Source organism: Eschrichtius robustus, chromosome 13, assembly GCF_028021215.1.
Source record: "Eschrichtius robustus isolate mEscRob2 chromosome 13, mEscRob2.pri, whole genome shotgun sequence".
Lineage (NCBI taxonomy): Eukaryota > Metazoa > Chordata > Mammalia > Artiodactyla > Eschrichtiidae > Eschrichtius > Eschrichtius robustus.
The window spans coordinates 39,722,236-39,738,191 of record NC_090836.1 but is presented as its reverse complement, the minus strand read 5'-3'; the positions used below and the strand labels follow the sequence as shown (position 1 = coordinate 39,738,191).

Here is a 15,956-nt window from a genome sequence, read left to right as displayed (position 1 = left end):
AGTGGTTAAGAGATTCTGTAACCCCCTGCTACCAGCAGAGCCCTCTGTAAGTTTCTGGTGTACCATTGAGAGGAGTGTGATGACGTTAATGGAATTTCAGTACAGCTCGACAACTGGGGGATTTCTCCATCAGGACTCAGATCCTGGAACAAAATTGTAATATATTTGCTTTCTTTTCTAGCTTCCCCTTCTTGTGGAAATTCTGGCTCACTTGATTTATTATCTTTTTCTGGAATTAATAAAATCAGGCAGAGGTTGAAAATTTCTAGCAATTAATCAGAACATATGGATTGTTTAAAAGATTTCAATAACATTTGTTATAGAAATAATGTACGTGGGAATTCCCTGGTGGTCCAGTGGTTAGGACTGCATACTTCCACTGCAGGAGGCATGGGTTTGATCCCTGGTCGGGGAACTGAGATGCTGTGTGCTGCATGGTGCAGCCAAAAAAAAAAAAAAAGGAAATAATGTATGTGAATTATAGAGCATTTGGGAAATAGTGCAAACCATGATTTTTTTAAAAACATAATCTTCCCAACGAGAAGCAATCCTGTTAATATTTTAGAATATTTTCTTCTAGTCTTTTTTCTATGTATATTATTTACATATTTGAGATCATATTATGCACATACTTTTGCCTTTTGCTTTTTCTGGCTTAATGTTTGTTAATATGAAATTGTTAAAATATTTGTTTTCATATGAACACAAATGCTTGGTAGACATTATAATGGCTGTAATTTCCAAAAAAAAAAAAAAAAAAAAAAAAAAGGCAAGCTGGAAAGTTTATTTTAGTTTTCATTTCAATGTCTGAATGGCAATGAATCCAACAAATGAAAGAATTCTACCTGTTATCAGAAATCTGCCAAAGGAAGAAAAAGTCTGTGTGTGCCTTGACATGTTATACACTACTAAAATTAAATAGATTAATCGGAGGCACAAAGTTTGAAGAAGAGAAGAAAACAGAGATGAAATAACAGGACTGATTCTAAAGATGATTCCATTCTGTTGTAAAAGTCAAGTAATGGAAACCTAAGAGGAAATACAAATGGCCAATAAACATATGAAAAGAGCCTCAGTCTCACCAGTAGTCAGGAAAATGGAAATTAAACTACAGCTTGATTTATCAGATTAGGAAAAAGTAAAAAATTGATAACATCCAGGCCTGGCGAAGACATGGGGAAAAGGGGAATCCAAGGCACATTTGGAACATGTGTCACTTCCAAACAGTCTCTGAACAGGAATGTAGAGAGTACCAAAGATCTTGGGAGAGGAAGTCCTTGGGAAAGATCTGTTGTTCTTCATTAACCCCGTTATTTTGCCTTCCACTCAGATTCTTGACAAAGAGAATCCCAAAGTGGGGGTTCCTAGCTTTGGACCAGTCTTCTGTGGCTTTTTCCATGGTTCAGATACAGGAGACTTGAAATTCCTGCTTTCAGCTTGAGTGAGTTTGAGCCCATTTTGCCACTTGCTATTGATGAGTCCACATTAATACAGAAAGTAAGCACTTCATGCAAAAGTTCCTTAGGGTGGCCTGGCTGCCAGGTCATATGTTCCAATGAACCCACTGAAGTTCTGATTTTCTTCCTTAATCTCCTTGAAGCAAAATTTCTGTACACAAAGGACCCTAATTCTTTTGTCTTAGGTCCTTGTTTAGTGTCTATGGATCAGCTCCTGAGAAGCTCAGGAGTGTTTGAGCTACTCTCCCTCTCATGGGCCCTTACTCCCATCCAGAGCCCACTCCAGCAATGGATCTCAGTGTTCTCGACTGGAGAAAGCAATGCTCACCCACTTCTCCATCCTGGATTCCTCATCACCTTGCAAGTCCGCGAGTTCTACACTCCTGGGTGGTAACCTTCTCAACAGTTCAGTTGCTGGCTGTGCATCTCCCACCATTTCCTGAGTGCTTGCTGGTATCAGGACAGCACTTCCTTCTGTCATATTCTCATTTGGTCCTCCAACAATCCTATAAGGTAGTGATTATTTTTATTTCTATTTACGTATGAGAAAGCTGAGGTTTAGAGAGTTTAAATGGTAGTTATTATTTGTATTTCTATTTATATATGAGAAAGCTGAAGTTTAGAGAGTTTAAATAAATGCCTTTCATGAGGACACCTAGCTTGTAATTGGCCCTCTTTTTCTGATTCAGGAGTGTCACCTGCATGTAAAATAGTTTTGAGGAGTGAAAATATACTCTTCCACCAATTTTCTCTTTTAGGGGACACTGTATCTGAACCCATCCCTGAGGAACCAGTTAATGTGTGGGATGCTGACCCCAGGCTGGTGACTCCAATGACTAATCCCTGAGCCACCTCCACTGAAGGAAGAAGCCTCTGCTGCCATTGCTGCCACCTGCTGGAAACTGGTCTCTCTGCCCAAGCTGATGTCAGGGCCATGCCATGGCCCTCCCTGGTGCTTTAACTTCCATCCATTGCACCCTCTCCTTCTTCTGGGACAATGGTCAAAACCTCAACAAGTTTTCCCCCACATGTCTTCTTAAATTGGGGCCCCAAGGGCTGCCACCTATCTGTTCCCAACTTTTCCTATTGGGAGAAGAGAGAACAACCTCCTTCCTCCTAGAGCAGAACATTTGCTATGCTGTCCCATAGAGCTGGCCGGGAAAAGCAGGACAGTGTTCTGTGGAGATGGGTGAGACTCCGATCCCAGCGAGATCCCCAGCCTCTTCATGTGATGCAATATGGTAACTCCTTTGACTTATGACACTTGGCCCAGAGTTCTCCAATGAGAACTTCAGGAATCTCTCATGAATATGAATCAGCAATGAAGACTTCATTACCAAAACTGATGTCACCCCCTTCCTCCCACTGACTTCAAACAAAGAATTTGGGTACTTTGTGTACAGAAAATTTGCTTCAAGGAGATTAAGGAAGAAAATCAGAACTTCAGTGGATTCATTGGAAGATATGCCCCGGCAGCCCAACCACCCTAAGAAACTGTTACAACATGAAGTGCTTGCTTTCTGTATTAATGTGGACTCGTCATTAGCAAGTGGCAAAAATGGACTCAAATTCACTTAAGCTGGAAATAGGAGTTTTTATGTCTCGATGGAAAAAGCCACAGAAGATTGGTCCAAAGCCAGGAACCCCTCTCTGGGATTCTCTTTGTCTCTAATCTCTGCCTCTCTCCACAGACTGGCTTCACTCTGTCTGAGTTCAGAGGTGCTAGTGGAGAGTTTGCAGGGAGAAGAGGACGGGCATGGAGAACAGCATCCCAAACTCGCATATCCTCCCCTCCACGACCAAGGGGAAAACCTTCCCAGTGGCTCCCCTTAGAAAAATCCTGGAGAAGGATTCAAATAGTCCTCTTTTGGATCATGTGACCATCTCTCAGAACTGGAATGGTCTTTGTTACCATAAGAAAGAGGAAGGAGTACTGGGCAGAAAATGAAAAATGGCCATTACCGTTCTACATAATGAATAAATGTTTGTAAGATTTACATTTATTTTGTTTAATTTTCATCATCAATTTTGTTTAAAAAAAAAAAAAAACAGCAGTTTAAATAGATTTCCATGGAGAGAATCCCAAAGGATAAAATTATAACCACTGGAAATTAGGTCTTAACTTATTATCCATATTTTTTCCTTTATCCCATTTGTCACTATTTTAATTATATGCTTATTGTATGATCATTTGATCATTTGATAATTGCTTGTCTGCTCGACTGGAATGTAAACTCCATGAGGGCAGGGATATCTTTATTCACCATGATTTCCTCAGCACCTAGAACATTCCTGGCATACAGTTGGCATCCAACACATCCTATGAATGACTGAATGAAGAATCAACTCAACCTTTGCTAGGCAATGTAAGGCAGCACCAGGTGACTCCAAAGTTAGAGAATCGTAAGAAACAGCGACAGAAAGAAAGAGGAAATGAGATGAATGCCTGGAATTAGAAGATCCAACTAGGATTTCCCTGGTGGCGCAATGGTTAAGAATCCGCCTGCCAATGCAGGGGACACGGGTTTGATCCCTGGTCTGGGAAGATCCCACGTGCCGCGGAGCAACTAAGCCCGTGTGCCACAGCTACTGAACCTGCACTCTAGGGCCCGCGAGCCACAACTACTGAAGCCCGTGCGCCACAACTACTGAAGCCCGTGCGCCTAGAGCCCGTGCACCACAACCAAGAGTAGCCCCCGCTCCATACAAGTTGAGAAAGCCCGCGCGCAACAACAAAGACCCAATGCGGCCAAAAATAAATAAATAAATAAACAAATAAATTTATAAAAAAGAAAAGAAGACCCAACTAGCCTCACCATTCATGGCCAGCAGGAAATCCACAGAACAGAAACATGGTAATACCAAAGAATAAGGGTTTAATGAGCTAAACGTCAAAAATTTAAGATGGACGTAAAAGAAAAAGTTTCAAAGTTCTAGCTAATTCTGAAAATTTTAAAGTTTACAGAAAAAGTTGACATTTATATTATGTGAAAAACAGAATTTGTTTAAGAAACCTACCACCTATCACTATATTTCTATTTGACCCACTTTTCAGATGGAAATATCATCAAGCCAGACATCCAGAGAGATCTCCTCATCGGCCTGTGTTGAATGCAACTACACACTCATGAAAACACACTGCTTGGGTACTTCACTGGGTTGTGCTAAAAATTATGGCCTTTCAAAAGACTCTCGATCGCACATGCTCTTGCCCTATGCACACTTTAATAAAACACGACTCTCTGAGCTTCTGTTAATTAAGCTCACAGCTTCCGGTGACCTGGACTTCCTGTGCCTGAGGCCAGGCCATGACACTGGCTACCCAGTGTGGTTCTTAACACACAGAGAGAAGCAGATCTGGGGGAGAGGGTGCCATGCAGAGGAGGCTGTGGGCCCTGAAGTGCATTTGCCACGGTGGGGAAATGCCATTCCACCTGGATGAGGGCCAGGGCCCGAGACACAAAGAAAAAGGTTGGAGGAGAAAGAAAAAAAGCATGCTCTGACAGGAGGAATTTACTTTTTCTTTAAATTTCTTCTAAGAAAGGTGGAGAATGAGAAATTTTGAGGCTGATGGGTGCCCTGTAGGAAACCAAGGCTTCTGCGAGGTCAGGGGAGGGGCCCTGTCATATTGTGATTTTTAATAAGAAATATATGTTTGATCCCATCCCTGACACAGGGATCCTCAAACCCTTGTAAATTCTTAAGTGACATGAGCCCTAGGAGCACCTTTATTTCTAATGTGGTGACTCTGGGTGGGCTCCTGGATGGCTCCTGGATGGGGCTGGTTACCAGAAAGACCAAGCCATGAGCAGAAGCTTGGAATTTTTAGCCTGGCCCCCAGTTCTCTAGAGAGGGGAGAGGGGCTAGAAGTGGAGTTAATAATTGATCATGATACATGAGGAAGCCTCCATAACATAAAAGCCTACTCATATAAAAATAGTAGTCGGGGAGGGGGGGAAGAGCTGCCAAGTGGGTAAACACGTGGAGATTAGGGGAGAGTGGCAGCCTCGGGGAGGGCATGGAAAGTCTGCGCTCTTTCCCCACACCTTGCCCTATGCATCTCTTCCAGCTGGCTGTTCCTGAGTTATATCCTTTTATAATAAACTGGTAATCTGGTAAGTAAAATGTTTCTCTGAGTTCCGTAAGCCACTTTAGCAAATGAATCGAACCCAAGGAGCAGGTAGTTGGAAGCTCCAATCTACAGCCGGTGTGTCAGAAGCCCAGCTGACAATCTGGACCTGTGACTGGTGTCTGAAGAAGAGGAGGCGGTGGCGGGGGGAAGTCTTGTAGGACTGAGCCCTTAGCCTGTGGGATCTGATGCTATCTCCAGGCAAATAGGGTCAGAAGTCAGAACTGAGATGAGTTGTAGGACCCCTAGATGGTGGCTGAGAATTGCTTGGCCGTGTGGGAAACCCCACCCCACGTTGGAATTGGTACTAGAATCATCTTACCCTCCTACCCCGCACCGAGAATGGTAATGAGACTCACACAGAGGGGAGGGGGCAGCGAGTGACCCCTGTGACCCCCCAGCAGGAGGTTTCATGCCTCCCCTCAAGGAACTGGGATGACAGTCAGCATGGGCACAGGTGAGTACAGAGCCAGCGGTTTCCTGATGCTTTGTGACTTTGCCTTTCCTCAAACACCCGTCGAGTGGGCTGGCCAGAGCAGTGTCCCATACGAACCCACTTTCCTTCCCACTATGCAACTCTCCCCCGTAAGTTAAGGTATTTTCAACACAAGGAGTACCTAGCAGTTAGACTTAATTCCAAAAACAGGAAAAAATTGTGCAGTAAGGAGAAATGTGAGGAATTTATGCAATGAAACAGTTCTTGACTTTAGAAAGAGAAAATGGAAAGCACCAACTCTTCTACATGGGCAATAAAATGGTCTTTGGGGATTCATGCAGCAAAGCAGAAAGAGCTGACCAGGCATCAAAGCAGTTACCTTGAGCAATGGGTCTGGCACACGCAGCTGGGTGGCTTTCTGTGGTAGGTTACCCTCTGGTCCTGTTTCCCCTTCTGTAAAAGGATACCTAAGTTCTCTTCCAGATTTAATTTTCTAACTCTCATAGTTTTTCAATTAAAAATGATAAAACTTGCTAACTGCATCATTGTTAGGATATTTTTCTACTCTTTACGGGAAGATATACGTTCCAACATTGACAAGCGCATGAAATGGCTACGAGATTGTACTTGTCACATTAAAGCACCAACTCGGTAAGTTCTTTCAAAAGACACCAGTACTTTGTCACTCTTTCAATCACCCATGCTCCACTCACTTTCCCCTTGTGACCTTTATTCTTCCAGAAGCAGTTTTAAAGCTGCTTCTTACTCGAACCTTTTTTAAAGGACCAAAATATTTTTCCTACAAAAATCCGAACAGGATTTACTGAATGACAATTTTGGGTAAAGCATTGACAAAATACATTTTCGAATTCAGTGTCGAGCAACGGTTTCCACCCCCTTTGCAAATAATCATATAAGCATCCCAGGGCATCTCACTTTCCTTTTTCATTCCCAGGTCTCCCTTACCTCAGGCCCTAGGCTCCTCCCACCAGGTCGAGCCCCACCCATTGCACATGCGCAGCACGACACACTTTGCTTCCACCCTCCCATGTCTGTACTGACTGCAGGATAAAGTCTAAAGCCTTGACTCAACCCTGGGACACTTCCTCACTGGTTCACGTCTATCTGAGCAGCCCAGCTATCGTTACTCCCTTACATAGTCCGCGGTCCTGTCTCTGGGAAGATTCCCAGTTCCAGGCACGTCCCAGACCCTTCCCACTTTGCTCATTCTCCTTACTGACTTGGAACATCTTCCCTCCTTTTCTCTGGCATTTGAATCCTACCAGTTTTTCAAAACCCAGCGGAGACCCCCCCCCCCCTTCCTCTGTGGAGCTTTCCGAGAACTCTGCATCTTGAAGGGCACTATCCTTACCTTGTACAGTCCGCTGCCTGACAGAGCAAAAATGACCACATTAGACTCGGAAGTATTCCCTCATGGGGCCGCGATTTCCTTTGCAGGGCTGAGTCCACTTTTAGTCAGCACTTAAAAGCTTAAGGGGGGCTTCCCTGGTGGCGCAGTGGTTAAGAATCTGCCTGCCAATGCAGGGGACACGGGCTCGAGCCCTGGTCTGGGAAAATCCAACATGCTGCGGAGCGACTGGGCCCGTGAGCCACAACTACTGAGCCTGCGCGTCTGGAGCCTGTGCTCCGCAACAAGAGAGGCCACGATAGTGAGAGGCCCGCGCACTGCGATGAAGAGTGGCCCCCGCTTGCTGCAACTAGAGAAAGCCCTCGCACAGAAACGAAGACCCAACACAGCCATAAATAAATAAATAAATAAATAAATAAATAAAGAGGATGCATTTAAAAAAAAAAAAAAAAAAGCTTAAAGGCCCCCTAAAACATGCTCTGGTGAGACAGGAGTCAAAGTACAAAGGTGGCCCCCTGACTAGTCTCAACAGAAGGAGACTAGGAGGTGCAGGGTGAGCCAGCTTCCAGGGAGATGGAGAACCCCAGGAAGGGCCAGAGGCACCTTCTTTCACCAGGTGTGGTCTTCTGGGTCCCATCTACTTTTTACCACCTTCTCCCTCCCTCCCTCTCCCAATCTTTTTAGAGTAATTAGAAGGGGATGAGTAAAAGTTGAATTACTTAAGACCTGGGTTTTTTCTCCAGAGCCTAACACAATTTAACCTTAATCCTTGCCCCAGTGGGTCAAAGTGAACTTTTGACCCAGGTATGAGCAAGGTCTCTGCAAGTAGATGTTTGGCGGAGGCCTGATAACCAAAACATTCAGAAGATGACTCGCCCAGGGTGATAATGAAAGTGATAACATAATTCATTTACATTGACTGAGCTCTTACCATGTGGCAGGCCCTCTTGCGTGTACCCTTCATTCATGCATTTAATGCTCGCAACAGTTCTCTAAGTTGGGTATTATTCTCTCCATTTTACAATGAGAAAATCTTTCATTTCCAAAGGTGAGTTGCCTTTCCCCAAGTTATACAGCTAGTGAGTGGCAAAGCTGTTTTTGTTTAGGGGAAGAACCTTAGCTGAACCTGCTTTACCATGAAACCAGAAGAGAGAAACTCACATGTTTGCAGGAAGTGGAGTCCTCAACACGTTCCAGACTTCTCATATGGTACCTCTGGGATCTTAGGGCGTCTCATTACCTGAAATATGAAAATGGCATAAGTTTAATTATTCATTTTCCATCACCCTTAATGAGGGGATTAACTGCCGTGTGAAACAAAAGGAAACAGTCTGACCTTCAGGCTGTCAGGAAGTGATAATTAACTAAAACCTCCAGTCAGTGGAAATGGACAAATGAAAGTGTTTCACTGCTCTTGATGCAAATGAGCTGTCAGGGTCACTGATGGAAGTCACATAATGGAGCAGTGACAATGACAAAATAAACATATGCCAAAAATAGACATTTTCTAAATTACAGTTTGTTTACAGATGCTCTTCAGGAGTTTCCAAAGCTCCCCGGACTCACTGCTCTCTTAGGGTTTTGAGTGTGTGTGTGGGTACAGGTTGCAGCGCCCTGGCTTGCTAGGAGGACAGGGGAGGGGAGGCTGTGTGCATGGGGGTGGGAATTGTCAACAAAAATAATCAATACATAATCAATGATAAGAACAGAAAAGAGTTTTATTTGAGCCAAACTGAGGACTAGCCCGGAAGCCCACTTTCCAGATTACTCTGAGAAACTGCTCTGGAGAAGGAGGGTTTTCAGCACAGGTTTATATCTTGTCAGAAAAAAGAACATTAAACAAGTCAGGATTACATTTCTACAGTGTTTCAAAAAAAAAAAAAACCAGAACGTACACAGTGAGTGAGTCAGTATGGCCTTGGCACCTGGGAAAGGAGTCTTATCATCAAAGGAGTACCAGCATTGCATCCCAGGAAGAGGGGCGTTTAATCTTAAGTTTTAGCACGGACATTCTTTACTTCTGGTCAGTGTGCCGTTTTCTTTGGTAATTAAAGCAGATGTGCAATGTATGTTTGATAGGCCACAAACAGTCTATTTTGGTTTAAAGTTTAAGTTAAATCATGTATAAGCCAGAATGACTTCCCCATACCTCAATATGTGACCATTTCTTTTATCAGGGTCCATTCAGTCTCAGATTCGAGAAGCATCAGGCAAGTGGAGACCTGTTCATCTCAGCCCCAGGACCAACTGATTGGTTTTTCATTACTTGGTTGATTGGTTTGACCAAAAGTTACTGTGGGAATGATTCATGGAAGCGTTCTCCTGCACGGGATGTAAACACAGCCTTCTAATCTAGACCTTCGCTATTAAAATGGTCACAGATAGCTGCGAATTACTACTGTTGTGAAACTCATGACTTCATCACGGCTTCTGGCCGAGCAGATGGAGAGCCGCGTTCCAGGCACTGCTGCAGCGCCCGGCTTGTCCCCGGGCTTTAATGAGCACAGCCTGGTAGATGCGACGCAGATGACAACATGGTATCCTCCTTGCCCTGCTCTGTTCCAGAGTAACACATTTTTCAAAAGACCATCGAGCCTTGAAAGCCTCACACACGCTGCATGATATATAAATATATAACTGCCCCGAATATAGCAAAATGAGTCGCTATTAATAACTCAAAGAGTCATGGAGATTCAGGCAGTCCAGTTCCTCTGCCGAAAGTTAAGAATGTTTGCTCAGTGCTTTGACTTTTTCTTTTTTTAAACTCTGTTCTTGATTTGCTACAGTACATTTCCTATTTAGATACTCCACTGCGTATATGTCAGACTTTATCTGTGACCTTACTAGGACATACCAGAGCATACAGGATGGGAATGAAAAGCCTTTTAAAGCTACTGGGGCTTTCAAAATCGTGCCTAACAAACATTTTCCATTTCTCTCTACCATAGCAACCGTCACCTTTGCCTTATATGCAGAAATTGCTAAGGGGCAAGTGAAAAAACTCCCTAAGTTACTTACTTGATTATAATATTGTACTGTTAACTGTTTCTTGAACGTTTACTATGTCCAGACACAGTGTTTCTATACATTGCTAAGCTTTGCATCAACCCTACAAGGTAGGTGTTATTCCTACTTCACAAACCAAGGCTCAGAAATTAATTAACTGCCCTGAGCTGGCATGCAAGTGTGTCTCAGGACTGGAATTCAAATTCAAGGCTCTTTGGCTTGAGCCATATGAAACTGCCAGTTGTCAATCATTTCTGACCAACACTGGTGATTTTATGGTTCAACCTACTACTACAGGGTGTTGGCCCTGAAAGGAAACCTAGAACCTCCTTCTGACATCACCATTCATTTTATCAGAAAATTTTCCAATGCAGTACTGGGAGGAGGAGGAGGGGAATTGGTCAAATGATCTATTTTTTTCCCACCAACTATTATTACCATCACAAATAGAGACATAATATAAAACTGCATCAAAAAAAAAATGGCAAAGCCTGTCAAAAACTCTCTATTCTACTCACATTCCCTGATACATTCTATCTGAAAATCTCCACATATAATCATGCTCATCAGACTTTTCCAAGCACTGAAATGATTTCTAGTATTGAAAAGCTAATGATGTTAAGATACAATTTTGATAGACCACACGTTTTAGTGAGCAGGTAGGCTATGAGTCTATAACACATATACATCAAAAAGATAATTTGGCAAGAGCAATTTAGTTTCTTGGGAATTACCTGAAAGTCAATAGCATAGTGGCTTAGATAGGAGCTATTGTCTATGACAAATTATGTCTCTGCATTCTCTTAAAAATGGTGCAAAATAAACCCAACTCTTTGATTCACAGTTTTCTCCATTGATATAGTTAGAATGGGAAATATTAAGGTGGCTAATAGTAATTATTGCATTTAATATGTGATGGCGACTGAAGAGTAAACTGTTAAATGCATAATTGGGACGGTTTAGTGTCACAAGTTTGGCTCAAAAGGTAAATAATAAGGAAAGGGTCAATGAGTCTTAGACTGAGATTTCAGTCAGGGGAAGAATCTCATTTTACTGAAGGGGAGACTGAGACAGAAGAAAGCCAAATAAATGACAGAGCCATTCAACTCATTGGTGATACCTCAGTGACTAGCATTCAGTTCTCTTGACTTCTGAGTTAATGTTTTCCCTCCCTAAAATCATAGTCTGGCTTCACGTAATATTTCATTTCTCCTTATCTACATTTCTTTTCCTTGAAGACGTCTGGAATGAATAATAAGAGGTGTGCCTAACAAATTAATACATTAAAATGAACTCAATATCCTGGGTGATTATATTTTAAGATGGGATAAACTAGATTCTTTAGATTTGTTGAAACACGATGATCAAATAACTTTAAAAGTAAATTCCTATGGATCTATTACCAGAATCCAAAGTCTGATTGGCCTTTCTCAGGGTCAGAAAAGATTTCCTTTCTATCTGACCCTTTCCAGACTCTCTGTTTACCTCTTGTATGGGAGGCATCCGATTTGAGATACTGGAGGATTTCACATGACTCAAGTTTCTGACTCAATATTATGAATAGAAATCTGAACCATCACAAAGTTTACGATAGCTTTACCATATTACTTGTGAACCAAATGACACAACCAAAGGGGAGAAGTACCCTAAATAAGAGAATACCTAATATCCTTTTAGTATAATGATAAACATACAGAGAAAGAAAAGGAAAATAAGTATATTAATAGACGGATGGATGATTCAGCTGGTTTCTACATTAACAATGACTCATTCTGTAAAAATTGGCATGTTTATAAAATAAATCATATTATTGTACCAGAAAAGACAAGCACATAATATGCTAGAGAACCAAACATGCTCACAAAATAGTTTTCTTTTATTTCCATATATGACTTTCTTGAGTGTTTTGAATATTACTCTGGCCTTTAATGGCACAGAAAAGGGGAATAAAATGTTAATGATTGTTAGAAAAAGCAGTCTTTTATGCATGCAAATCATTTTTCTAAAAGAGTGTTTATGAATAGTACTGGATTCAAGTGTTTCTATTAATAATCCTTCATTGGCCTTAGGTCAAGTCTGTGAGAATGGCTCCTTTTCCAAGGAAGGAGTGGAACATTGCACAGTGTAGCCCTTCCTTTGGAGCCACTGGGTTTATGCACTGACACCTGCATTGATGAAAATGTGCTGAATGTCCTCATTGGAAAGTCAGCTTTATGACTGGCAGGTAATGGATGTGGGCTTGTGGATTTACAGGCTGATGTTGGGAGTGCCCAGATGGAACAGGAGGTTTTGCTGGCTCAGAAAATCCCTTTCAGATGCCTAAATTGGCTCCTTTAATCACGACCTTGTGACTATGGCTGGGCCACCTCTAAGTCTTCTTTTCCTGGGTTATATAAAGGCTAATACTGCTTTCCCGTCTTTCTCATGCTCTTCAAAGCTTTCTAGTAGGGCTCACGGAAGTCTAAGGACATGTGGAAGTCCAGATGGAGTAGCAGAAGGGAAAAGCAAAATTTCTGAAAAGGTAATATCTGAATATTAGTTCCGACATTCTAAAAACATTCGAGAGAGGTGGAGAAAGAATATTCTTTCAATTTATGTATATGACATGTATCCATCCAAATGAACGCTATAGGTGTCAGCCAGTGTCCTTAGGTGTTAAGTATGCAAATATGGTGGGGACGTAATCCCTATTCTCAGGCACTTACAATTTGATAGAAGAGTTTTACGTGTGTGGGCGCGCGGCGCAGAGTGTGGGAGGATAGGGAAAGGTTTCTGTGTAATGATAAGTAGCCCTTTTAGGCAGAGAGAATGGTTAGCTACTGAGATAATAGAAGGTGCTCTGGGAAGATTCCTAAAATATATTCCAACCAATGCCCAAAATGATACTGGGAATTGTTATTCCTTAGTGCCTACTGTTGCCTTCTCACTGCACTGCTTTTCTAAAATGTTACTGGAAAAGTCAGACAATTTGATAGTGGGAAAGTTTTTCAGATTGTGTTCTTTCCTCACAGGAGAGAGAGGGGCCACAGCAAAGCAGGGTGCCTGGGGAGAAGGGATCTATCAAGAGATTGCTGGTTGCTAGGAGTCCAATCTCACTCGAATTAACTCAAATTAAAAAGAGGAGTTAACTGTAAAGATAAAACCGGCAACCTTACAGACATCCAGAGGCAGGAAACAAAGTCCAGCTGGACTTCATAGTGACCTGAGCTGGGAACTAGAATTTCACTGGGTCTCTATTCTCTGATTCTCTGTCTCTCTCTCTCTCTCTTTTTTTTTTTTTAACTCTTTCTCTTTTGACTCTTCTCCTTGATTTTTAAGCATATCTAATATCTTCCCTCTAAAGATTTGGCTTCCTCTGATTATTCATAATTTGGCTTTCAAGCAACTTTGGTTGTACTTGACTTTGGCGTGCACTGGCGCCAACCTCAGCCCAGACTGGACGTGAGCTCTGAGAGGGAGTCCACAACCATCCTTTGTCGTTTCTGTCATTTGGCTCAAATTCTTGAGAGAGTCTAATCGTCCTTGTCCATGAGTCTGCTCCTGGTCTATTCAGACTGGGGCGAGGTGGACATGGGGTGGGGTCAGGGCCACTTAGGCCTGTCCTTTACAGCACAGGCTGTGAACAGCAGGAATCCTCAGAGACAGGAACTGGGGAGGAGACACAAGTGTCCCAAAGCATGTCAACCACTACTCCAGACCAAACGTTTTCTCCTCACAGTGTGGCAGTGGGCAAGCCTCACTTGCGGAGGGGCAGGACCTTGTCTGCTGTGGCACAAAACCGAGTAGCACTGTGTTTGGAGCATGGATGAAAATCTGGTTTCTGAGTCTCCATCCCTTTTCTCCCTCTGCTATAAATTTAACAGAAAGTAAACTGCTGCTTCAGCGGTGCCACTGCCATCCCTGTGAATGGGGCCAAGAGAATCTTTGGGTAAACAGAGGAGACAGAGCTAGGTACTGAGGTTCTTTTCATTCATTCATTCATTCAGTTAGTTAACCTTAGTAATCACCTGTTCTGTTCTGCCTTCTGCTAGAAGAGTAGGAGAGCCTTATATACTCCAAGAGTTTATTTTATTAATGGCTCTTTGGGGTATGTGTTTGTTGACTTTCCACTGAATACAATCTAGATATCACCAGTGAGAAGTTCCCAAAATACTCTTGGAAACCATTGTACCTAAAAATTTCTAAAAGCAGAGTATTAATAAATACAGATACATAAACAGTGTTTATTTCTGGTTCTGAAAACTGAGTTCAGTCCAGTGCCTGGAAAGAAAAACTAAGCAGAAAGACTAAAATAAACATAATATAATCCATCTCGCTTCCCCTTCCTCACTCCTGCGTGGCTTTAATGTGAGCTTCCAGCTGGGAGGAAACTTACTATGTTTGCTACAGGCAGATATTTATGTCTGTTTTGAGTTTTAAAAATCTAGATTAAGAGCTATAAAAAGAAGGAAGAGGGTGATCATTTAAGAAGTTGTAATTAAATTGTGTATTTTGAGGGATGTATTTTCCATACCCACACTTATCTTTATAGACAGATGAGTTATTTTAGGTATTTCTAGTTGATACAGATAGTTGAAGACCTGAACTAGGCATCAGGGGACTTGGGTTCAGTGTAAGGTGTGTAAATGTGGGCAAGTCTCTTTCCTCCCATGATCCCCACTTCTTTGTCTTTTTGGCTTATCCATCAAGTTATTAACAGTATCAACTGAGAGCTGAACGTTAATGCTCTTTGAAAACTGAAGAACACCATTCAGTAAGTGTTTGAATTTGACTGAGTAAATTCAGGACTTTATTGAAAAATCAGTATTACTGCTTGACCTCGATACTAAAGTTGTCTTACCCAAACTTACAGTCTATTTTTGGTGATTATTTAATCAAAATTCTATCTCGAATATATTTAAACCAGCATACTTAACTCACATAGTGGCTGCGTAGCAAGTTTATTTTTGAAAAACTATGCAGGAAGGAATAAAAAACACTGAAAAGGGTAAGTATATGGGTATTTATAAATTACTATTGACTGTACAAAACAATAAATGTAATTCTTTTCGTAGAGTAAAATCTATGTAGAACTAAAATGCAAAACAGGAAGAGCAGAAAAGTCAGGAAGGGTAAACAGTTTAAAAGTTTTAAGGGTCTGATAATATCAGAGGAGTGGTAAAATAATAATTTGTATAATTCTGTAATCAATCAAGGTTATGTGTTGTATTCTCTAGGATAACTACTATCAGAACAAGAAACTAATGTATTATTTGTAAGTTATTAGAATAAAAACATTAAATAATTTAAAAATTTTGAATAATCTAAAAGAGGCAAAAAAAGGGGAAAAGGAACATAAAACAAAAAGAAAAAAGGAATATAAAAGGGAAGAGCCTAATAAAAAATGAAAAATAAAATTTTATCTAGAAAGCTAGTTATGTCAGAGATTATACTGAACGTAAATGAACTAAATTTGAAGTAAAAGACTATGATTGTCAGACTAGATTGAAAAAACACCCATATGCTTTAAATATAATAATAATGTTTAATGTAAAAGAAAAGACAAATAACACCAAGCAA

The 15,956-nt window shown here is 41.5% G+C and overlaps 1 protein-coding gene across 1 annotated transcript in view; it reads right to left on the bottom strand.

Annotated features, from left to right (window-relative positions):
• PCED1B (PC-esterase domain containing 1B) overlaps positions 1-15,956 on the bottom strand; it is a 146,026-nt gene that overhangs the window by 115,119 nt on the left and 14,951 nt on the right. Inside the window, exon 2 of the mRNA XM_068561409.1 lies at positions 8,553-8,631. The gene's annotated coding sequence lies outside the window, so the exon portion shown is untranslated. The remainder of the gene's footprint in view (positions 1-8,552; positions 8,632-15,956) is intronic.